At 42.9% G+C, this 24975-nt stretch overlaps 1 pseudogene; it reads left to right on the top strand.

Moving 5' to 3' along the window:
• The first annotated feature begins 1658 nt into the window (after positions 1-1658).
• Positions 1659-23682, top strand: LOC149791424 (uncharacterized; annotated as a pseudogene).
• Positions 23683-24975: the final 1293 nt, after the last annotated feature.

Here is a 24975-nt window from a genome sequence, read left to right as displayed (position 1 = left end):
ACATGACAGTCGAATTAAAATCTCTAGAGAATTGCATACGTAAAAGGATAATTTTGATTTCTGGTCTCCTTTAAGCTTGGTTGTGGCTTTTTAATAGGATATGTGCCTTTCTGTAACCTTTTGTGACCCTTGGTTTTCTTCTCTTATCTGTCTTTGCAGTATTTCTCTCTATTGTTGTACTCAAGACTGCTTTTTTATTTTTCCTTCTTCTTATAGCAGTACTTAAGTTATGTATCCTTATGCTTACTTATTGCCATTTATATAAATATATTTAAAATATATTGTTTTAAATTAATTTTTCCTCTCTTTTACTTTGTTCAAATCCATTAGTGATCCAATATAACTTGGGTAAAAAAAGGGAACATAATTCATTCATTTTTTTCTTAGATTCCTTATATTCATTTTCACAGACACTATTCCTTATAATGCAAGTTAATAATATTTGCTATGAAAAAGTATGGAATATATTTTGACTAAAAGTATGTGGACATTTTAGATGAATATCCATTGCCAGAGGGATGGAAACAAACATTACCCCAGGAGGACCGTAAGTGGATTTCCAAGGCCCTGTTTTGGTATGGCAAGGCTGCTAACCTGGAGCTGCAGCCGCATCAGTTGGCACAACTATGGTATTACCCACCACAGCCAGTACTAATACCTAATCATCTTCCCGGCATTGACAGGTACTTTGCTCATCCATTACTGTTGTGGATGCCCAGATGGTTATGGTGTGTTCGTCTCCACTGTCCATATTGTGATGACAATGAGCTCACCTCTGCTGGAATCTACCCTCATGTGAGACAGGTGGTAGATGTTGCAGGCCACTACAACCTGGCTACAGAGTACCTGGAACGTCGGCATTGCAAGAAGAAGTTGATAGCATGGAGTGGGGATATTGTGAAACAGCTGAATGTGGGACACCGTTACCAATTCCCAGTGCTTCTGACATTCCGGTTAGTAGCTGTCAATACTTACTTATACTACTTCACTTTTTCTACATATTTAACAACATTTAAATTTTATCTTTTAATTTCTGTAGAAATTCTGTAGTAAGGTAAACATCAATATCATCAGCAGCCTTTGACTGTCCTTACAGACAGTGTACTGCAGTGATGTCATGAACAGGATAGAGGAGGTCAAGGCAGCAATAACTTCCACTTTTGGGCAAGTCCTAAAAATTGATTCTACGAAAAAGGTATATACATCCATTTTAAAAATTAACAGATCTTATAGACTGCAGTCTTTATGAACAAACTGTAATTGATAATACAAGATTATGGATTTTTTTAATTTAAACTTTTGAAAAAATAAATAAATGTCAGTTATGGCCTTTTAACATGCAAAATGATCTCCTTATCATGTGCTTATTGTTCTCTAATTTCATTTGCTTCTAGGTGGCAAAGAAGTTGGCTGGGCATAGTGCCAGTACTGCAACATGGGAGACCAATATTGGCAATGAAGATGGTCAGGTGTTGATGTATGTCTTAACATGTTAGGAAGGGTATGGATTGGGACCGATTGTGCGAGGAATAATAGACCGTTACTCTATGGCTGGCATACCTCCTCCAGAAGTCCTTTACATTGACCGTGACTGTTGTGGAGACAGCATCATACGGCAGATATTTCATCTATGGACTGACCTCTGGATATGTCTTGACATCTGGCACTTTGTGCGGCGTTTCTCGGCCGGTTGCAGTACTAATGCCCACCAGTTGTATGGCGTGTTTATGGGAAGAATATCAAAGTGCATCTTCGAGTGGAGTAGCGAGGATCTGCAAAATCTCAAGGATGCAAAGCGGTCTGAGCTACTGAAGAAGCACATTGACCCATCTACTAACGACATAATTCACCAACTTAGTAAACGAGAGTTGGCACTTCACTGTCGCCGCCAGACTCGTGGAAGCCAGGAAACAACATGCCTGATAGGACAGCTGATAGAGGCATTCACTGGAGAACAAGGATTGGACACAATGGGCGTACCTTTATTTGAGAAAGAAAAGATCCTGAATATATGGGAGTCACAGAAGAAGCATGTGCCATGCATCCAGGACCCTCACGGATTCTCCCTATACACACATGTGGGCTTCTTGAAGAAAGGTGATGTCCAGCTTCCCATCTACAGGTGTGCTTGTGGCTCAACCTCACTGGAGTCCTTCCATCTTCATCTGGCTAGGTTCATTCCAGGTAACTATGTTGGAACCAATTTGTCTTTGTTTTTTACACTTTGAGTATTTTGACTGTTCTAATTCATTAATGCTGCCAGGGATTATTGCAGGATTGTCTTATGGATTGGTTATTCTAATATTGATTGAACATTATTTACTTTTAGGCACTACTGCCTCAGATATGCACTTTCAGACCTATCTGCTGGATGGCCTAGTGAGATGGAATGAGGACAGATGTCAGGAAGTATCCAAATCCGTTGGTGCTTCAAAATACAGTGGATTGTTACGACACTCTGTGAATGGCCTCAGAGTATTCTTGCAAAGAAAATCGTTTGTGATTACCAGACGCCTAGAAAGTACACAGGTAAATATTGATGATTTCCATTTTTTTCTTCACCTGCATTTTTTCAAGCCTTAAGAATATTTGATTATGTTAATTTGTTCTGTTCTTTAATTTTTAGGAGAGAAGATTGGAGTTTAGTATCTCTACAGTCAAACTGGACAGGTTTTGCATGATTTCACACTGGATCCAGACAGCAAAGCCTCAGCCCAGTTGGATGGTGACATGGACACAGATGATCAGGATGAAGATCCAGGGTTTGAGGACACTGAATTTGAGGATCTAACCCTACCACCCATTCAAGCCAGCCAGATTGCACCACCATCAGGTGTGGAGATTGCTACTTCAACTGGAAGGATCACTCACATGATAGCTCCACCATCAACCACCAAAGACGATCAACAACGTCACAACCTAAACCCTAGTGTAATATATTGAAATTTAGTTTATCAGTAGTGAAGTGGGGCACTATAGGGTCTATGGGAATTAGCATTAAAAACACCCCTGGGTCGATATAGGGTCTATGTAAATTTAACATGGAGAAAAATCGTGGGTCGATATAGGGTCTATGGGAATTAGCATTACAGACTTAACCTGGGTCTGTATAGGGTCTATGTAAATTTAACATTAATCACCCTGGGTCTGTATAGGGTCTATGTAAATTTAACATGGACAAAAAAAACCCTGGGTCTGTATCGGGTCTATGTAAAATTGAAACAGGGAGGGTCTCTATTTTTTTAAAAAAAAACTAAATAAAAAAAGGGGTAGGCAATGGTAAGGCTATCTCTTTTCGAGATATATGGCTGGCCCTGAAAAGGGTCTTTGGTTTATGTTAATATGCCCTTAACATAAAGGGCATTTGCGACATCTTCTTGTCCTCAAACTTCGTCTTACAGCAGGGCCATACATCAGAGTCCTCTTGAGGCAACCTTGTCTCTCTATATAGACTCTTCTTATCCACAGGCTGCTGCTGGTCCTGTGGACAACGGTCCACTTGGATCGGACATACATGAGCATGTCCGTCCTGAACATCATTGTTGACACAAGGGTTGAAGATTCAACGTCTGTCCACATGTTGAGGCTCCGACAATAGGTGAATCAATGCAGTGAACTGCGCTTATTTATAGGGACAGAAAGGATTGAAACGGATTGAGTTCATTCACCAATCCGAACACGCGTTACAGAATTCAGTCAGCCTGCATCCAATCTGAAGAGAGCAGTCTGTGACGTCACGTAGTCTATATAGATTCGCTAGCGCTTGTGTGCAGTCAATCTATGCGACAGTGATTCAACATGACGGAAACTCAGAAAACGATCCAATGGGGTGCACCAACAGGGGAGACCGCCCAAGGGAACCCGGACTTACTTTCAGAAGAGGTGAATTGGGATTTTGTGGATTTTCTCTCCTCGCAAGAATTTGTTCCGGAACCTTCGTTACCTTCTTCATTACCGCAAGTGGAAAATTTTAGACAGAGACAGAAAGAAGAATTGGAGAAATTTATACAACGACAAAAGGAAGCGGAACAGGCTTTTCTCCTACAGCAATAGCAACAAGAAGAAGAGGTAAGAAAAAAACAACAGCAGCAACAGCAAGAAGAAGTAGCAGCAAAGAAACAAGAGGGTGAAAATCAAACGGTCACGGTACTGTTGGACATTTTAGCGGAGTTAAGAAGTCTGAAACAAATGTATCATACTTCTTTATCACGACCGAAGAGAATACGACCTTCCCGAGCTAAACACGTCAACCCTGTGACTAAGCCTACCGTACCACCCTTAGTGATTTCAACTCAATCATTATCATCATCATCATCAACATTACGCAGTCCAGAAGTAGGCCTTGGCCGTGGCAAAGGCATAAGGCAGTTAAAGTTGATTGCTTAAACTCACCCCTACACCATAAATAAAAAAAGGCCCTTTTCAGGGCCACCCACATTTCTCGAAAAGAAATACAATTTCAATTTGCCAATAACTCAAAAAAACCCCACCCATTTTACCCTTATAGTACGTGTCTGTGTATGAGTGCGTGAGTGTAGCTTCTTATTTTAAAATCAAAACTCAAAGACACTTACCTTATATCATTCATTTATTCTTTTATCCATTGTTACAATCCAATTCACAATTCTCAACACAACACTTTAATTAAAAGTTCATTGACTTCTTCTGTCTCCTTGTTTAGTCTCTCTGTTTTTTGAATTTCTTCACTGTCACACTCTTTTCCTCTTCTTCCTCCTCACTTTCTTCCCTTCTTCTTTTCTTCTCCTGTTTCTTTTTCTTCACCTGTCTGCTTTCTTCCTCTGAAGAATCCCTCTCTTCCTCTGAAGAACCCCTCTCTTCTTCTGAAGAATCCCTCTTTTCTTCTGACTCCTCTTGTTTCTTTTTTGGGCAATCTGGAGACCAATGTCCTTTTTCTTGACAATAATAACAGGTATCTTGACTTTTGTCTTTTTTAGTCCCTGTTTTTGTTCGTTTTTGACGGTCTGGACACTCTGAAGACCAATGCCCTTTCTTCTGACAGATATAGCAAGTATCTTGACTTTTATCTCGAAAGGAAGGAGAGTAGTCCGTAGGCTGGTCTGAAGAGAATTTTCTAATGACCCCTCGCAAAGCTCTGACGAAACGTTCCATCTGGTTAGTCTCTTCCATCGTTGTGCTCGGCTTGAGAGTGAAATGAATAGTGAAAGGATAAGACACACACCCTTTTATATACGCTGGTCTGCTATGACTATAAAGTAGCTCATGGTGTTTGAACTTGAGTCATTTGACTTTTTGCTTTCAAGATGAAACGATCCCATTCGTTCGAGAAGAAAGAAGAAAGTAAGAGGCAGAAACGTGATCTATCGCCTCGAACCAGGGCTGAAATCTTGGCACAGATTCATGCCAGTGATTTTGAAGAGGACATGAGTGAACCAGAATCCGAACCCTCTAAACCAAGTTCACCACCCTTAGTCAACCCTGAAAAATACTATTCCATTCGAGAGACGGAAAAGCGTTCCTCTAGAAAATTTAGAACCACGGCTTACAAATACACGGTGAAGTTTAAAGATTTCAAGTCCGAAGTACCGTTAGAGAAAGCAGAAGGGTTCATCACCGGAGTGTGGGATTCTCTGCTCACTGCACTCAAGCGACAATGTCAACCCAAAGAAGACGACCGCTTGAGACTTTCCATACAACACGACGGTTTGAAATCCCCTGTTTGGATCGAGTTTAGCACCCCTGCAGAATTGACCGCTTCCAAAGTCATGGACAAGATTCAACACGTGCAACAATCTAATGACCAGTTTGACATCACCGATGGAAAAGCCACATTGGACATGACCCACGTCTCTCCTCCTCAAGGGACCGGACGCAAAAAGATGTTATTGGTGAACGACCTTCGCAGCATTAAGCGTAGCCTTGTCCAAATTCACAATCCTCATGACCAGATGTGTTTAGCCCGTGCCATCGTGGTGGGACGAACCTATGCCAACAAGAACGACACGGTAGAATGGAAAAGAGACTGGGAGAACATTCGACAATCGGACCGAGCCAAACAACGAAGTGAAGCAGAACTCCTGTTACGACAAGCTGGCATGTCCAAAGACACACCCTGTGGCATTCCTGAGATGCAAAAATTGCAAGATGCCCTAGCTCCACGATACACCATGAAAGTGTACCCTCAAGAAGTGCGCGGGCCTCTGTTGTTTCGAGGGCAAGATTTTAAGGACGGAAAATACATTTTTGTTTATCATCACGATGACCATTTCGATACCATTACCAGTATCACTGGATTCCTGGGATATGTTTATTATTGTGAGAAATGTGACTATGGTTATAATAATCGAGAGCAGCACAAACATTGTGGATGGAAATGCTCAGGATGTTTGGCCTCTCCACCCTGTCTGAGCGAAGAACCAGTGCCTTGTTCAACTTGTCTGCGCACGTTTGTCAGCCCTACCTGTTACCAACAACATTTGAAGACGCAAGGTTCACAGAAGAAATGCGCTTGTCAACTGCTGAGATTGTGCCCCGCGTGTGGACAAGGCATACGTACCAACAATGCCAAGGCACACGTATGTCGAGGAAAGAAAAAATGTCACATTTGTCACCACATCGTGGACTTGGAACACGAATGCTACGTGCAAAAATACCATCCCCCACCAGAGAAAGAGGACGGTCACAAGAAGAAAGGCAATTTCATCTTTTTCGATTTCGAATGCATGCAAGAGACTGGCATTCACATTCCTAATTTCTGCGTGGCTCATCGAGCGTGCGAGAAGTGCATTCAAGAACCTATCTTCAGTCATTGCCCTCACTGCAGCAAGATTCCCGGAGGGCGTGAAAAAATCTTTCGGGGACCAAACACGTTAGCCGATTTTGCCCAATGGGTTTTAGACCCCATCGACAAGACGTGGAGCCAAGAGGACATCGAACGTTACGGAGATTGTCATCGTCATGCCACGGTGATGGCTCACAATTTTTCCGGATACGATGGACAGTTTCTTTTGAGGTATTATACGGAACAAGGCACCGAGCGTCCTAAAGTGACTTTGAACGGAGCCAAAATCATTTTCATGCAAGTGGGACAAGTACAGTTTAAAGATTCGATGAGCTATTTGGCCATGCCTTTGAGTCGAATGCCTAAAACGTTTGGAATGACAGAAATGGCTAAAGGGTACTTTCCACACTTTTTCAATACGGAAGCCAATCAACACGCCGTTTTACCCCATTTGCCTGAGGCTCACTATTACGACCCCGACAACATGCGTACCGAACAACGAGAAGATTTCTACGCTTGGTACCAGGCTCACGCCTCGGACCCTTTCGACTTTCAGGAAGAAATGCTAAAGTATTGTCGTTCCGACGTGGACATTTTACGACGTTGCTGTGGAAAATTTCGAGAACTGTTCATGGAACACGGAGGGGTCGATCCTTTGAAAGAAGCTTGCACCATTGCCAAAGCGTGTTCCTTAGTGTATCGACAACGATTCATGCCTGAAAAGACCGTGGCTGTCATCAGTCCTCAAACGACCCACTATGTCAAACGTCAATACTCGGTCAAAGCCCTACGTTGGTTACATTACTTGTGCGACAAGGAAGACAAGTGGATTCAGCATGCCCGCAACGGAGGGGGTGAAAAGACCATCGGAACGTATTCGGTCGATGGTTGGGACTTAGAAAACCCCAAGATCGTGTACGAGTTTAACGGCTGCTTATTTCACGGATGTCCCGTCTGTTACCCTGACCGTGGCACTAAAAATCAGTTTTTGCAACGAACCATGGAAGACTTGTACCAGGACACTTGTCAGCGGCGCCTAAAGTTAGAACAGGAAGGATACCAAGTGGTGGAAATGTGGGAACACGAGTACGATCACCGTATGAAAACCGATCCCGAGTTTAAACGCCTCGTGGAAAGTTACCAGTTCATGGACCCGCTGAACCCGAGGGATAGTTTGTACGGAGGAAGGACCAATGCCACCTGTTTGCTGTACCAAGCCGACGAAGAGAAAGGAGAAGAAATCAAATACTTGGACGTGTGTTCGCTGTATCCCTACGTGTGCAAATATTGTCGCTTTCCTGTAGGGCACCCGCAATTGCTGACGGAACACATCGACCTGAAAAACATTCGACAATACGAAGGCTTGATCAAGTGCAAAGTTTTGCCTCCCACGAACCTATACCATCCCGTCTTACCTCACCATTGTCAAGGCAAACTGATGTTTCCCTTGTGCCGTACTTGTGCCGAAACGTGCAACCAAGACCAGCCTTGTCATCACAGCCAGGAAGAACGGGCCTTGACGGGAACCTGGGTCAGCGTAGAATTGTTCAAAGCTCTGGACATGGGATACCAACTGTTAGAAGGGTACGAAATTTGCCACTTTCCCAAGACACAACAATACCACAAGGGTGACCCTACTCAGAAAGGCATTTTCGCAGACTACGTGGATGCCTTTTTGAAACTGAAGCAAGAAGCCAGCGGCTATCCTTCCTGGTGTCACACTCCCGAAGACCAAATACAATTCAAAGAGAAATACTACGAACAAGAAGGCATCACTTTAGACCACATCGAGAAAAACGAAGGCAGGCGATCGTTTGCCAAAGTGATGTTAAATTGCTTGTGGGGTGAAATGGCACAACGGCCGTGTTTACCCAAGACGGAATATTTGACAGAACCTTCCCGCTACTTCCAGATGATTCACGACAAAACCAAATACATGAAACACGTGGACGTCGTTCGAGAGAATTTGATCTTGGTCAATTACGAAGAAGATCTGGACTTTGTACAAGACGACCCTTTTGGAAATGTCATCATTGCGGCTTACGTGACAGCCCATGCTCGCTTAAAATTGTACGAAGCTTTAGAACTGTTAGGAGAACGCGTCCTGTACTTTGACACGGACAGTTGCATTTACATCCATCACCCGATTCAACATCACCCTAACATCGAAGGAGACCGTTTAGGAGCCTGGACAGACGAGCATCCCGACGACAAGATTCTAAGTTTCGTCAGTGGCGGTCCCAAAAATTACGGCTACGAATACCGGGACAAACAAGGAGAAGTGCACACGACGTGCAAAGTGAAAGGACTGACTCTGAATTATCGTACCAGTCGAGTGGTCAACTTTGGGGTATTGAAAGAAGCCTTGCAATCGGGAGAGGATGGAAACTTTAAAGTGACCACCTATCAACCGAACAAGATTGTACGTTTACCCACTCACCACATCGTCAGTCGACCCTTGGAAAAAGTCTATCAAATCGTGTACCAGAAGCGAGTGCGACTTCCCAATCATTTCACCTTACCGTACGGTCACTTTGGTATTGGTCTGTATATAAAAGGAACCCTAGGCAAGATCGATAGTTCATTGGGACTACCAAGACCGAGCGAACAAGATGAATACTTTGAAAAAGACATCGTTTCAGTTTGGGGATTGTAAAAAAGTTGTATCTTCCTCTAGTGTGACTAATATTGGATGGATAAGACCCAGGCATTGCGACGGAAAATGTCCGGAAGGAAACTGCGATTGTCCATGTGGTTACCATTGTAATTGCGTAACGGAGTTTGCAGACGAGTGCGATTGTGAGCCGTGCGATGGGACCGATGCTGTACGTTGTGACCTGTGCGATGCCGTAAAGCATCATGGGAACTTTGTTCTCACTGCCCCTGTCATGGAAAGTGATGCTGTGCGTGTCAAACCTGAGGGATGTGAAAGCGATGCCGCTCGTCCTCTTAGACATTTTACCGGGTTTAAAGGGGAATGTCGACCTTCACGTTTACCTCCCTACGGATGTCATCCAGCCCTGAGCAAACTCCTGTTCCTGTCACCCAACCCTCATCGAAACGAACCTGTGAAAGACGAATATTCGTTCCCTGTGCGTTTGTCGGAATACTGCGACTTTGAAAATCGTCTTCAATCGTTCAAAGGAAAATGGCCAAAGTATCTGGGAGGACCGACCCCTGAAGAATTAGCCAGAGCCGGATTTTTCTACTTGGGCGAAGGAGATAAAGTCAAGTGCTTCAGTTGCGGTGTGTCACTTCACCACTGGGAACCGCAAGATTCGGCCTACGTTGAACATGCTCGATGGTCACCGAATTGTCATTACTTACCTTTAGTGGGACCGAGACATTGAAGTAACTTCTTACCATAATAATCTGTTCATGGATACTTTACAAGAGAACATTCGTGCTTTGCCTGTGGAGTTGAGAGAACGCATTTACCGAGAGCTGGTCAAAATACAAGTGAAACGTAAAGAACAATTGCATCCGTTACGTCACCGGTGTTTGAACCACTGGTACCTGAAGGCTATACAAGGATTGATTCAATTGAAAGTGTTCCATCGGACAGACATTGATCAACGATCCTCTAGTTTTAAAAAGGATTGGTTTGGTATGGACGATTCTACCTACATCATTGTAAACGTACTGCATCGAATTCCAGAGGAAGAGTTAACGAATTACCAACATCTTGAACACAATGTCAACTTAGTGAAAGAGGAAACTTCTGAACGAATTGTAATGTGTAGATTAGTGACTCAACGATTTAAATTCGACACTGAAGTGAAACCATGTTTGTGCAAACAGTACATTTCTTGTGTCAGACCAAAGAGGATTTAGTATGACCTATTCATGGATACTTTGCTAGAGAACATTCGTGCTTTGCCTGTGGAGTTGAGAGAACGCATTTACCGAGAGCTGGTGAAAATACAAGTCAAACGTAAAGAACAATTGCATCCGTTACGTCACCAGATCTTTAACCACTGGTACCTGAATGGTATAAGAGAACTGATTCGTCAGAAATTGTTTCAGTGGTCAGACCTTGTTCAACACTTTGAGTTAGTGAATGATCGAAATGTTCATTATTTTGGTTACTTCGAGATTCACCTACAGCAATACATTGAGGAAGACAAGTTAAAGGATTATCAACATATTTTACGTGGAATCTACTTAGAGGAAGAGGAAACTTCTAAACGAACTCTGAAGTTTCGGTTACAGTATGCAAGATTTAGATTCCCTACTGGAGAACGAAGATCTCTGGCTAGAAAGTACGTGTATTGTTTCCGAAACAAAGAGACTATAAAAACAGGCTGCCATGCCACGACTTATGTCACATGTCATCCAACAGATTCCGTGGAAGGAACTCAATGACCATATTCAAACCGTGGATCATTACCATCGATTATTACAAGAACTGTATCCATTCAATTTGGGACGACAAGTGGTGTGTGTCTTAGTGACTTGTTTTCTGGGATTTCGTTTACCAGCCGATTCTTTGTGGACTCTTTACGATCAGTACTTACCACCTCCATGGCCTTAAATGGTCACGAAAAACTCCTTTTGCTCAAAGCCTTGCGGTTTCATCTGGATACTTCTCGACCTCAACAGGAAAAAAAGATTCGTCAACTTTTAGCTACCCAAGACGTGTATGACGATGTGTGTGTAGCTTGTGACTTACACCCTCATTGGACAGATGTTCGTGACTGGAAAAAGGGGGGTTTTGAGGCTTGGACCCAAGAAGTGGCCCAGTATGCACAAGAGTTGTTCAAGGAAAAAAGTTACTTTTCAACCTGTGTTAGTGACGGTGCCAGAAGAACCCGTCACCGAGAACAACCACTCGCTTCAGGACAGGACTGTCATGGACATTCCTGAAAGGTCATTCCGGGAGGACACTTGTGTGACAATACCTCATGTAGAGACTGTAAGAACATTACACACTGTCCCTAGGACATCTTGGTTACCCAAAACATGTTGTACAGACACTTGTTTATATTCCACTTTGATCGCTTTGCTGTGTTTTATATTCCTGTACATCACTATTTGGGTTGTATGTATTTTTGTCTTTCGTGTTCATATTTGAAACATTCAATAAACATGTTCTGAAAAAGTATATAAACTCTTGTTTGTTTTTCGTGTCACAAGTGACATTTCTCACACCATGGCTACCTCTGCTGTCTCTGCTCCCTCTTCCTCTACTGTCAAAGTCATCGACGAACACTTAGATCGTGCCAGTTGGGAGGCTTTGTATCTTCGCCATCCCTTTAACATGCTCATTGCTGGACCTAGCGGTTCAGGCAAAACCGAATTCGTCAAACGTTTGATCGAACATAAACATCATTTGATCGATCGACCCCCTCAACGGATCGTGTGGTGTTACAAAGAGTGGCAATCGGCGTACAGCCTCTTGCGAGAAAGTCAAGGCGATTCCATCGTGTTTGTGGAAGGCATTCCTAAAGAAGACGACGGCATCGTCTCTGACTCCCGTCAAACCCATTTGGTCATTTTCGACGACATGTTAGGTGAAGACGAAGAAGAAATTAAATTGTGGTTCACGCGCAAAGGGCATCACCGTAATGCCAGTGTCGTTTACATCACCCAAAACTTGTTTCAACAAAGTAAAGCCCATCGCACCATCAGTCTCAATGCGCATTACGTGGTCTTGTTTAAAAGCCCTCGAGATAAATCGCAAGTGCAAGTCTTAGCCAAACAGTTAGGAACGCCTTGGCTGACTCAGGCGTACGACGAAGCCACTCAAACGCCACACGCCTATTTACTCGTCGATTTGAAACCTACGACCCCCGAGGATTTGCGATTTCGTACCCACTTGTTTCACCACTGGTGCCAAGACGGAGGGCCTGTCCTGTACACGTCTCCGTCCTCGACTTCATTTCACTCCCCATCAAAAAATCTATAAAAACCTCAGACCCTTTTTCGTCTGTCTCACACAGTGTGAACATGACGTCCCTTCAGTCGCATCTTCCCGTCAAATTGATTCGTGCCTTGTATGGCATCAGTCGAGAAAAAGATCCACAAACACGAGCCCGTGTCTTAGAAGCTAGTCTCAAAGAAGTCTTACGATGGTTCACGGTGACGGCACGTCAATTACTCCAAGGAATCATTCAGATTCCTCATCAAACCCAACGCTTTTTCGATCGAAACAAAGTCGCTTTGGTCCAACTGGCCGATCCCCGCATTGACACTCAAACCAAAAAACAAATCATTTTGAAACCTGGAGGGAGCGGTACTCTAGGAGGGGTCATCATTCGCTCACTCTTAAGATGGGATCCTAATGCCCCCAAAGTTATCCCCAAGACAAAAGTCCAAAGAAGCCCCAAGAAGAAAAAGAAAAAGACCAGGTCCCCAAGAAGAATGACTTCTCCAGTGGCAGGACCCTCCTCTTACCAGACACCACCCCGGAAAAAGAAAAGAAGCCCCCAGAAAAAGAAACAGAGAAAAAGTCCTCAGAAAAAGAAAAGTCCACAGAAGAAAACTAGTCGCAAGAGAGGCACTGCGGCCAGGACGCAGCCTTACACTCGCAAACCACGACCTGCCACAGCGTCTCCGACAGCCTCACGTTTGTCCACTTCTCCGTTGATGTCACCAGGAACTGAAGAGTACTTGGAGACGTTGATTACACCAAGAACTTCTCCGTTGATGACCCCCAAAAGAACTTCCCCAGTGGCAGGACCTTCCCATTTAGCGGCAGTGGCTGCTGCTCACAAATTACCTTCTCCCAAAATCAAAGTCCATGAAAGATCGGGCATGTTACAAAGTTTACTGGATTTGTCCAAGCAAGAACTGACTCGATTTAGTCCGTTACGTACCCCTGCACGAAGTGTCATGCCTGTCCTCAAACTAATACGCCGTAAAGACAATCAGTGGCGACGCGTTCCAGTATAAAAAAGACCTGTGACCAAGTAGGGTATCAGTGTTCTTTTGGTGCTCCTAAAGACTCAAAGATGTCACCCTCCAGAAAACCCCAAGGAAAGAAAAGGAAAGGACTGCCACCACGTTTAGCCAAACATGGGGACCTGTTATCTGTCCTGTCCAAAGCTTCTCCACCCCTACGAAAAAAACTCATTCAAACGGCCTCCAAAGAGGTCATCGATACCGTGTGCGAATGTTGTTTGAACGTTTTGAAAGGCACGATCCCTTTGTCCAAACACCAGAAACAATGCTTAGGCAAACATCGTCACGTTCTTCGCCAAATGGTTCAAAAGAAAATTCCCATTCGTCAAAAAAAGAAGATGTTGGTTCAACGTGGAGGCATTTTGCCTCTCTTGTTAGGCCCCATACTGAAAGGAGTCTTGGGAACCATGTTGGGAGGACTGATGGGAGCAAGATAAAAAGGCCTTCGAAAGTCCCAAGATCTCAGAATCGACCCCTGACAACCCCATGGAAGGACGAAAACTAGCTTTAGTGCCTTACAAACGATGGATGGAATACCATCGGTGGCAAGAACAACGCACCCCGCATTTACCTCCCAATCCCAATTTGAGCGAGATGTCCCAGTTACAACACGAATTGCAGTCCTTGATGGATCGCCAAGATTTGTCCGAAACAGAAAAATCGCAAAAGTACGGTCAACTCTTGCAACGACTGCAACTCTTTCACCAGAAAGCTTTAGACGAAACAGCTTTACCCACTCTAAAAGATTTTAAGACCTTGATGAAAAGTCCAGCACCATCATCATCATCATTACCACCACTACCATCCCCAAGGGTCACCAGAGATGCTACCCCACAAAGACCTGAGGAAGAAGAGATGCGCGAAGTGTTTCAAACACCGTCAGCAGCTCCCATTTCGAGTAAGATTGCAGCATCCTTGTTGACCCCGTCCCCTACACCCCAACGAGAAGAAATGAAAGCTTGGGTTAAAAAGATGATGTCCACGCCTCCTTCGACAGAAGTGAAAAAGAAAGAAGGGAAACCAGAAGCGAAAAAAGAAAAGAAGACCAAAGCCATTCCATTGCCACCACCACCACCACCACTACCTTCGACTTCTACTCCCGTAGCCCATCGGACACGTAAATCCGTTTCCAAACCACCCTTTCGACCCACCCAAAGTAGCATCACCGAAGAGTGGGTGACTTATTAACACGCCAACACAAAATAAAAAATGGAAAAAGTCTTAGCCAGCATTTACTACGATCCCTCACATCCTGCAGGTTACGCAGGAGTTCAAAAATTGTATCGTGCTGCCAAAACTCGACTGAAAAGTCTCCGTTTACCTCAAGTGCAACGATGGTTACAAGAACAAGCTACCTACACTTTACACAAACCCATTCGACGCAAGTTTGCCAGAAGTCGCACCCGAGTGGATGGCATCGATCATCAATGGCAAGCCGATTTAGCCGATGTCTCTCATTTGGCCAGCTACAATCGCGGCTACAAATATTTGTTTTGTGTCATCGACGTCTTTTCCAAATTTGCCTGGGTCGTGCCTTTGACTTCCAAATCGAGCAGCGAGTTAGTGCGAGCCCTGCAACGGGTGTTGAAACAAAGCGGTCGTCGCCCTCTTCGATGGCAAACGGACAAAGGCACCGAATTTCTGAACCAAGCTTTCCAAAAAGAATTAAAGAAACGTGACATTCATTTTTTTACCACCGAGAATCCCGAAACCAAAGCCAGCATCGTGGAACGTTTTCAACGTACTTTGAAAGAACGCATGTGGAAATATTTTACGCATCACCACACTCTGAAGTACATCGACATCTTACCGCACCTGGTGCAAGCGTACAACCAATCTTACCATCGAAGCATCGGACGTGCCCCGCAAGACGTGACTCCCGAGAACGAAGTGCTGGTGTTCGAGCGTCTGTTTGGTACGTCCCCGACGAGGGCTGTCCCCAAAAAAAGTGGAGAGTTGGTCGTAGGAGATTGGGTGCGCATTGGCAAAACCAAACGCACTTTCGACAAAGGTTACTTACCTAACTGGACGACCGAATTGTTTCGCGTCACAGGACGAGTGCATGGCCGTCATCCTGCCGTCTATAAATTGGAAGACATGAACGGAGAAGTACTCAAAGGAACGTTTTATTTGCCCGAGTTACAACGTGTCACCAAAAAAGAAGACGACGTGTACGACATCGAAAGCATTCTCGAGCGCAGAACCCGTAAAGTGGGCAAACGACGTGTCAAAGAAGTCAAAGTACGTTGGAAAGGATATCCACCCAGTTTCGATTCTTGGATCGACGCTTCGCAAGTCATCGACTATAAAAAGAAGAAGTGACCATCATGCCCTTTCACACAGCAGACGCAGCTACGTCGACCACTCCTTCTTCCCCTAGTTCTTCTGTGCAAGATTTACAAAAACAACCCTTGTGGGTGTGGTGTGGAGAACGTGTGCCTAAAACGCAAATCGTCTTTTTCTGCCAAATCTTCGTGGTGTATTGTGTCATCGGGGCAGCCATTGCCAATTTGAGTTTGCAACAAGGAGACAAACAATTGTGGACCATTTTATTGAGCAGTTGCATCGGTTACCTGCTTCCCAATCCCTCCCTGAAATTCTCCTCGAACGGGAACGTTGTGTCCAGTGCCAGTGCCAGTCACCAGTCCAACCACAACCAGAACCCCATTTTGGGCGGAGACACGCCTCTGACGTCCAGTAATATCCCCTCGGACAGCCACAGAACTCTGGAATTATGAGTCACCAAAACCAATTTTACTTAACCTTACCCAGTGACAGTTCCATGGAGGTGTTTCCCCACAACACGTTGTGCTGTTACACGGCCAAATTACCTCAGGCCATCCCCTTAGATCACGAAGCCCATTGGGAAGTGGCTTTAGTAGAAATGATTCACCCGACCCAAGTCCTCAATGTCCTTCCCAATGAAAATAAATTTGATGTGGAAGTTCATGACGAGCAAATGCAACAGTGGATGGATACCCATAGCAAATATGACAAGAAAACCCGTACACCAAATTCAAAGTGGACCACCTATCACTTGTTCATTCCCCCAGGCTATTATTTTAGTGGTCAACATTTGGTCAACACCATAGCCACCAGGTTTAATAGTGTGTTTCTGAAAGCTTTGGAAAGTGTCAAAAAAAGTGTCACCCTGGAGTACCACAAAACAGCTCGTCGCTTCCTGATGAAATTTCCTGAGGGGCCCAAAATCATGTCTTTCTTATTTTGTCATGAATTGTTTGACATGTTGGGCGGTGACATGGAGCTAAGGAAGAAAGTAGAAAAAGAAAAAGGTGAATTACCAGTCATTTCTGACAACGATTCTTTTGCCAAGTATTTTCGTACCCCGGTAGAACTGAACCAAGGACTGAATTTTGATGTTCGTGTACTCCGATGTGGTGGAGTACAACGTGGTGGGACACACCTCCGTACCGTTACTGCGTGTCATTCCTTTCAAAGTGGATTCTGCCGCAAACGCTGACGAGGAAGGTGGAAACACTTACCACGTCCACCGTGAATTTGTCCATCCTCACTATTTGTCTGTCAGCAAGTCGTATTTGGACACAGTCAACATTACTATAAAAGGAGATTTGGGACAAAATATTCCATTCACCAAAGGAAAAGTCACGGTGAAACTCCATTTTCGAAGATTACATCGATCTGAATAGCAGTTACTTGTACTTGAAAGTCAAAGTTGTCGATGAGGACAATTCGACCCTAGATGGCGATGAGGTAATAGCTCCCGTCAACAATTTCATGCATTCCTTGTTTAGCGGAGTGGACTTGTACTTGAACAACAAACTGGTCAGCAGCAGCATGGATACTTACCCTTATCGAGCGTACCTGGAAAATCTCTTGACGTACGGAATAGATGCCAAGAACACTCATCTCAATGCCTGTGTGCTATGGGAAGCTGACGAAGCAGGCCAGTTTGAAAGATTCGAAACTGATGCAAGCAAAACACCAAACAATGACGGATTTGTAGAACGAAGAGACAAAATCAAAAACGGACAAAGTTTAGAACTGATGGATCGTTTACATCTGGACATGTGGTTGCAAGAGAAATATTTGCTAAACGGGGTGAATGTTCGCCTGAGACTGAATCGTAGCAGTGCCGCTTTCCATTTGATAGGTACTACTGTTTGCAAAACTGTCATCGAGGAAGCCAGGCTCTACGTACGCCGTGTGGAAGTGTTACCTAAAGTGGGTAACGAAATCAGTCAGACGTTGAGCAGAACGACCGCCAAGTATCCCATACGACGCGTGGAAGTGAAAACGTTCACCATTCCCAAGGGACAGCGATCCATGATCGAAGATCATCTGTTCCAAGGACAGCTACCCAAACGTTTAATCGTTGGTATCGTCGAGAATACAGCCTTCAACGGAGCTGTCGAAAAAAATCCTTTCTACTTTCAACACTTTGGCGTGTCCAAGATCGAAGTCAGTCGCGATGGCAAGACCTTGTGTACCCGACCTTTCGAACCTGACTTTGAGAAGAAGAATTACTTGAGATCGTACTTGTCCCTGTACGAAGCCACCGGCCAGTTAGGAACCAACACCAGTCACGGCATTACGTACGAGGATTACGCAGGAGGTTATGCTTTGTGGGCTTTCGATTTCACTCCAGACCAAGGCAGCGACGAGGGACATTTCCACCCTATAAAATCCGGCCAAATTCGTGTGGAAATTCAGTTTGCAAACCGAGACCCTGATGTAACGGTGAACGTCATCCTGTATGCCGAATTTGATAATACCATAGAAATCAATAGTTTGAGAGAAGTCATTCTAGATTACTAGAAGCCATGGAAGACTGTTATCCCTCTTTACCTAGTGGAGAAACTTTGGACATGGAATGTAAGGAGACTGTGGAAGAAGAAGAAGTGATCATGATGAAATCGAGATGGCCAGAACAAGAAGCCCATTTAGTCTCCTGTTTTGCCAAACACTTGGTCGATAAAATGACGGAATTGATCAAGAAAAATTGTTATGGATGTCAAAACGATCATCCCAGTCAAATTCAACACGATAAATGCCTGATGTTAAGTCAAGAAGAAAAATTGGACGAGTATCTGGACGAAGCTTGGAGTCTCATCTCGAACAAAGACGTGTTGCACCAGTGGTATAAAGACTTGCGTGAACATTCTTGTCCACCATTAACCACTCAAGAGATCCATCGTATCGAAGCTCTCCTGAATCAGAGTGAGGAAACAGAACGAATAACCGTTTATTCGTCAGACATTTTCAAGCAAAAAGTCAGGATCGAATTGACGACTTATTATTACCTGTGAAGAAGAAGAAGAAGAAAAAAACACAAAACAATGGATACCTGGGAACTTTATTACCTTTTGAACCACAGTTCGTATACGGCTTCTTGGAATCCTGTCGTCTGTGCTAAAGATGAACTCCCTCATCGCAAACCTAAAGACCATCAAGCTTACGTGATCAACACGGACGACAGTCATCTCCCAGGAACCCACTGGGTAGCCGTCTACCTTCCTCAAGAAGGATGGAATATTTCGATTCGTACGGATTGCCCCCTTTGGAAGACGATATCATCGACTTTATGAGAAGAAATGCTCAAACCACCCGATTCAATAACGTGAAATTACAAGGCACAGATTCTTTGGTGTGTGGACAGTACTGCGTGTATTTTCTGCATCATCGCAGCCTGGGCTATTCCTTAGAACATTTAGTGACTCATTTTGATCCTCGTTCTTCTGCTAGAAACGATGTGAAAGTAGATCGATGGTTTTGTGACCATTATGCTTATCTTTTGTCTCAAGCTAGGAAACGTAGTGTCCATCAATGGCCTAATGATTTCCAACAGTGGAAATCACAATTTCATTCACAACGTTGTCAACCCTATTTAAAGTAGATTGTTAATTGAGAAAAAAATTTTTGTGATTAGAAAAAAATGTTTGATGTTATAATGTTAGATTATTGTTAAAAAATGTTAGAGTTGTTGTTTAGTGTTAAGTGATTTTTGAATAAAAAATGTTGTGTTTTGAAAAAAATGCCTTTGTGGTTTGTTTAGCTATAAGAATGTTGGATTGATGCTCTTTGATTTCTTACTATCCCTCTCATGAACGTTGCGGCTCGAAAACCGTGTGGGGGATGTTTTCCTTCACGTCCGCGCTTTGACTTTAAGAACCGGTTTGTTCCCAGTCTAACCATCCATTGTCGACTCATCCTCCTACGAAGATGTGCTCCAAACTAGCTAAGCTCAACGAAGCCTACGTGAATTTGCATAGGGTCAGACACAGTCTGATACCAAAGCCAGAAGAAATAGAGAATGTGAGAATGTTAAAAATCACTGAAGACCTAATAGAAGAGCTCTTCAGAGAAGAAGTGAACAGGGAAAAAGAAGAATGGACAGAGAAGTACAGACTTCAGAGACAGTAGCAACAGCAGCAACAACAGCAACAACAACAACAGCAGCAGCAACCTGAAGCTGACAGAGGCTTTGTCGATTGCCGTATCGACACCAAAGAGTTCTTCTTCTCTTTCCGAAGAAGCAGACCTATCGCCAGAAAGTCTATAATCAGAGGACATCGCATTCTTAGAAACTAAAAAAAGAATGCCATAGCAAACAAAAAAACAGCCCTTTTCAGGGCTACCCCAATACTCTAGAAAAGAAGTAACGATCGATTCGCCAATGTGTGTAGGTAGAGTAGTGTGAAAATAAACACTAACTCTTTATTAATAGTGGAAGTGTATGTGTTTGTGTGTTTGTGTGTTTGTGTGTTTGTAAGTGATAAAGTAGGTTGGTGTGGATAGTAGATTAAAATGATGTTTGTTTTTTTTGGGGCTGTTTGAGGTGAATATTTGGGGTTAGATTTGATTGCCTTGTGTATGTGGATAGTCTATTGAAGTGATTTATAAAAAATTTTAAATAGTAATGGGTAGCATAAAAAGTGAGTGAGTGTTTCTTTTAGGTCCGCGCGTTGTTGTTTTTTTTTGGTCATGATCTAGGTAAGATGAATTTTATGTTATTAGGGGGATGTTTTCCTTCACGTCCGCGCTTTCAGTATAAATTGAAACTCGTTCGGCAGTCCAGCTACCCTTGTTGATTGATCAACACCAAAAAATGAACACGAGACTTGAGAAACTGTTGGAGCTTCATGTGCATCTGGAATATGCCAGGCGCATATTAAATGAACTGGCCGCGGAAGCCATTGTCGAGGAGGGAAGGATAAGAGAGGAGGAAAGAAGAAACAAAGAAGAGGAGGAGAGAAGATATAAAGAAGAAGAAGAAAGAAGATATAAAGAGGAAAGAAGAAACAAAGAAGAGGAGGAGGAAAAAGAGAGAAGAATTTTCAAAATCCCAGAGAGCGAAAATTGGGATTCTGAAGCGACATATCCTGCCTCTGCTCTCTCCCCCCAAAAGGTAAAAAGTAACTGGGGGATAAGATGTGTATGTGGCGCCAGGCCTGGAAGGTGCCACCATTAACCAGGTGTCCATGAAGTTCCAAACAAAACAGCCCTTTTCAGGGCTACCCAATACTCTAGAAAAGAAATAACGATCCATTTGCCAATGTGTGTAGGTAGAGTAGTGTGATTATAAACACTAACTCTTTTTAAAAAAATGTGAGGGTATGTGTTTGTGTGTTTTGTGTTTGTGTTTGTAAGAGCTCAGGTATGTTTGTGTGAATAGTAGATTATGGGTTTCTTTATTGTTTCTTAGAGTATGTGGAGAGTATAGTTTGGGTTTGATTATATGAAATGAGAAAAGTGGAGATGTTTTCCTTCACGTCCGCACGTTGTTGGGTTATGATCTAGGTAAGATCCATTTTATGTTTTTTAGGGGGATGTTTTCCATCACGTTCGCGCTTTCACTATAAGAACCCACAGTGTTCGTCGTTCAAACCATTCTGCAAAGAATAAAAAGAAGATGGCGTCAAACCAAATGGACAAAATACAAACCTTGCAAGACGTTTTAGACAACTTAGGAATAATGGAACAGATGCTAATAAGACTGGTTGAAGACCATTATTCCTATAGTCCCCATCGTGTAAAGATGGAAATTAACAACTTAAGAAAAGCAAAGGACAAGATTAGTGGTGTGATGAAGGAAATCAAGGAGGAGAAGGAGGATGAAGAGGAAAAGATAAGAATAAGAACATGGAACGAAAAAATTGAAAAAGAAGAAGAAAATGAGAAGAGGAAGAAAGAAGAAGAGGAAGAGAAGAAAGAAGAGAAGGAGAAAAAAAAGAAGAGAAAGAGTGTTGGAGATAAAATAAGAAGTTGGTGGAGGAAAAGAAGAAATTAGAAGCAGAAGAAAACCCAAAGGCCCTTTTCAGGGCCCCCATATTTCTCGAAAAGAGATAGTCTTTCCATTGCCTACCCCTTCTTATATTTTATTTTAAAAAAAAAAATAGAGACCCTCCCTGTTTCAATTTTACATAGACCCGATACAGACCCAGGGGTTTTTTTGTCCATGTTAAATTTACATAGACCCTATACAGACCCAGGGTGATTAATGTTAAATTTACATAGACCCTATACAGACCCAGGTTAAGTCTGTAATGCTAATTCCCATAGACCCTATATCGACCCACGATTTTTCTCCATGTTAAATTTACATAGACCCTATATCGACCCAGGGGTGTTTTTAATGCTAATTCCCATAGACCCTATAGTGCCCCACTTCACTACTTTTATCTCTTATTAGCAATCAATACAATTAAAATGGATATTGAAATGTTATTTTCTCCTATATGATTTCACCAATATAAAACAGTGTTGTTTCATGCTTTAGGATGCAGTTGGTCCAGACACAATATTGGGGGTTTTCAGCAGACGGAAGTGTTGGCCGAGTACCTGTTTTCTTTAAGAGATCATTCCAGGGCACTCACCAACAATGAAGCAGACCATCTGATTCAGCTCTGGAAAAATCTGTCTGATTATGATAAGCGGCCAACTCTTCCCAGTCCTCGCCATAAGAAACCGCTGACTAAGGGGAGGTTTAAATCAAGGTCAAAAACATCTGTTGTGCCTGGAGTTGACAGCACACGAAGGTATTTACTTAAAGTTATACTAATTGACTCGCAACCATTACATTTCCAACTTACTGAAAAACAGCATTAAAAACACTTCTCCCACATATTGGAGCTTTTACATTATAATGAATAAGTTAACAATGAAATATAACTTATATTTTTCAATTAATAGTTTGAAATTAACAAGTTTTTCTTGTGTGCTTTGTAGGTGTTTCCTTGGACAAGGAACAGGCCCTGCACAGAGACCAGACTGTAGTCGTTATGTGGCTCACTATAAAGCTCTGCAATGCATACCCATCATCAACAAGGACAAAAGGGAAGACCATCCAGCGGTGGACTCTGGTATCGTAAGCATATAAGGCAATCAGGGAGATGTTCTTGAGCAATGCCAGGGTTATGTCAGAGACCAACATTACTCTCCTGGAAATCAACAATGCGACACTATTGCAGTGGTATAACAAACGCACCAAGGATCAGGAGAGACAGATGCTGGAACAGGGACTCCGACTTCCAGTACCGGCCATGGAAGCCCCAAGGCCCCTCCCTCCACTGCTTTCCAGGGTTCCACTGAGTGAAAAGTCTCCTGTGCCACCACATGACCAGCATGGGTTTGTCTTGCCACCAATCAAACTGGCTTGTCTAGTAACATCAGGAAGCGTCACATGGCCCCAGTGGAGTCTCCAGCCAATCCTGAATCAACTCTTCCAAGGGCACCTATACCTGTCCGCCCCCATTGAATGCTTTAAATTACCACGTTCAACGGACTGGTATCGGAAGAGGCAGGAGAGGAAAAAGGCTGAAGGGGAGTATGTTCGCCAGTATCAACGGCCAGCCGCATCGACATACACCTGTAAGAGGTGTGGCAAACTGAGGACCTCAGAGAAACATGCACAATACTATGGACAGTGGTATTGTGCATCAACTGATACAGAGAGTTTTGAGCAGTGGAGGTCCTCAAAACAAAAGTGCAGAAAGGAAAAGAAATTGAAAACAGATCATTCACAAGGAGAACAACAGTAACGTGCATAAACAATGTAGAAATGAATGAAGAGATACAGAAACATTACTAATTAATTCACATCATGACTTCCTCAAATGCTGCCTACCTAGCCAGGTAGAAGGTCCCAAGCCCTTATAAAAGCAAAGGGGAAGAAGTAATTATTACTTTATGATCAAATTAATTGTTGCATTTCTGAAATTGCTCATTGTGTCTAATGCTCCAAGTTGTGAATTTCATGTATATAATCAGCCTTTGTAATTCAGTGGTAGAATCCTTTCCATCTTTTTGGAAAGAGACCTGGGTTCGGTCCCCAGCAGAGGCAATACTGAATGAAATGATTTGGAGCATTCAAAATATACAACAGTAGTTAGACTTCTAAACATTAAAAGTAATATACCCAAGTTAATGTATATGGTTCAAATGTAATCAACAAATTTCGAATCTGACCGCCTATATAGTTATGTTTTACTTTCCTGTTACAATAATATTCGATGGAACTAAAAGTTTCATATATAATAGTACAGTCAAACCAGTCTTAGAAGTCACCCGAGTTTGGCAGCCACCTGTTTACACTGGCCATTCTAATTTACATCAAAATTCATATATATTTGTCATGTAATCAACAGTAACCTATTTTCCACGGACAGCAGCTATGTGATTGGTAACGAAGCAGTGGCTTCACCCTGTCTTCTGCAGTGATTTGGAGTGTATCAGCTGTGACTGTTCCAAGTATGCAAATTAAAGTTCATTTGTTTGCTGAGCAAGCCATGGTATATATCATGGTATATTACATGAATTGATGTTTCAGCGATTCATATTCCACATACCAGATTCATCATGCACACGTCAGCATGGTAGTCATTTGAAACAAAAAGAACCCCAGTGTTGACTCTTTTCTTGATGAATCTGACGTTCTCCAGGTTGCCAATGGCAACAGTTAATGGTTGTTGTTCTTAGAATAAGAAATGCAAATGGTGAGTAGCAGGTTTAATTTCATCAATGATCTAGCTGCATATTCCCAGTCAGCGAATTAAAGACATAACAATTATAATGCTTGCAATTTCTCAGAAAACCAATCATTTTCATATGATTTCATGACTTGATGAATTCCAACTTTTCTATAAGCTATTGACTCTAACACTACATAACAGCATAAATGTTGAAATATCTAAACTGAGGTGGAAACGGTCAGACTCAGACTAACAGTGTAGGTGATACTAACAATAGCCACAACTTCTTTTCATTTTCTAATCATCTAAGGTCACAAAGACCATGTCAGTGAGTTTAGCAACTGCTCAATCCATTAAAATTGT

This window comes from Sinohyriopsis cumingii, chromosome 9 (genome assembly GCF_028554795.1).
Source record: "Sinohyriopsis cumingii isolate HCF-2022 chromosome 9, ASM2855479v2, whole genome shotgun sequence".
In the NCBI taxonomy this organism is placed as follows: domain Eukaryota; kingdom Metazoa; phylum Mollusca; class Bivalvia; order Unionida; family Unionidae; genus Sinohyriopsis; species Sinohyriopsis cumingii.
The sequence above is the reverse complement of the archived record's forward strand: the minus strand, read 5'-3'. Positions and strand labels throughout refer to the sequence as shown.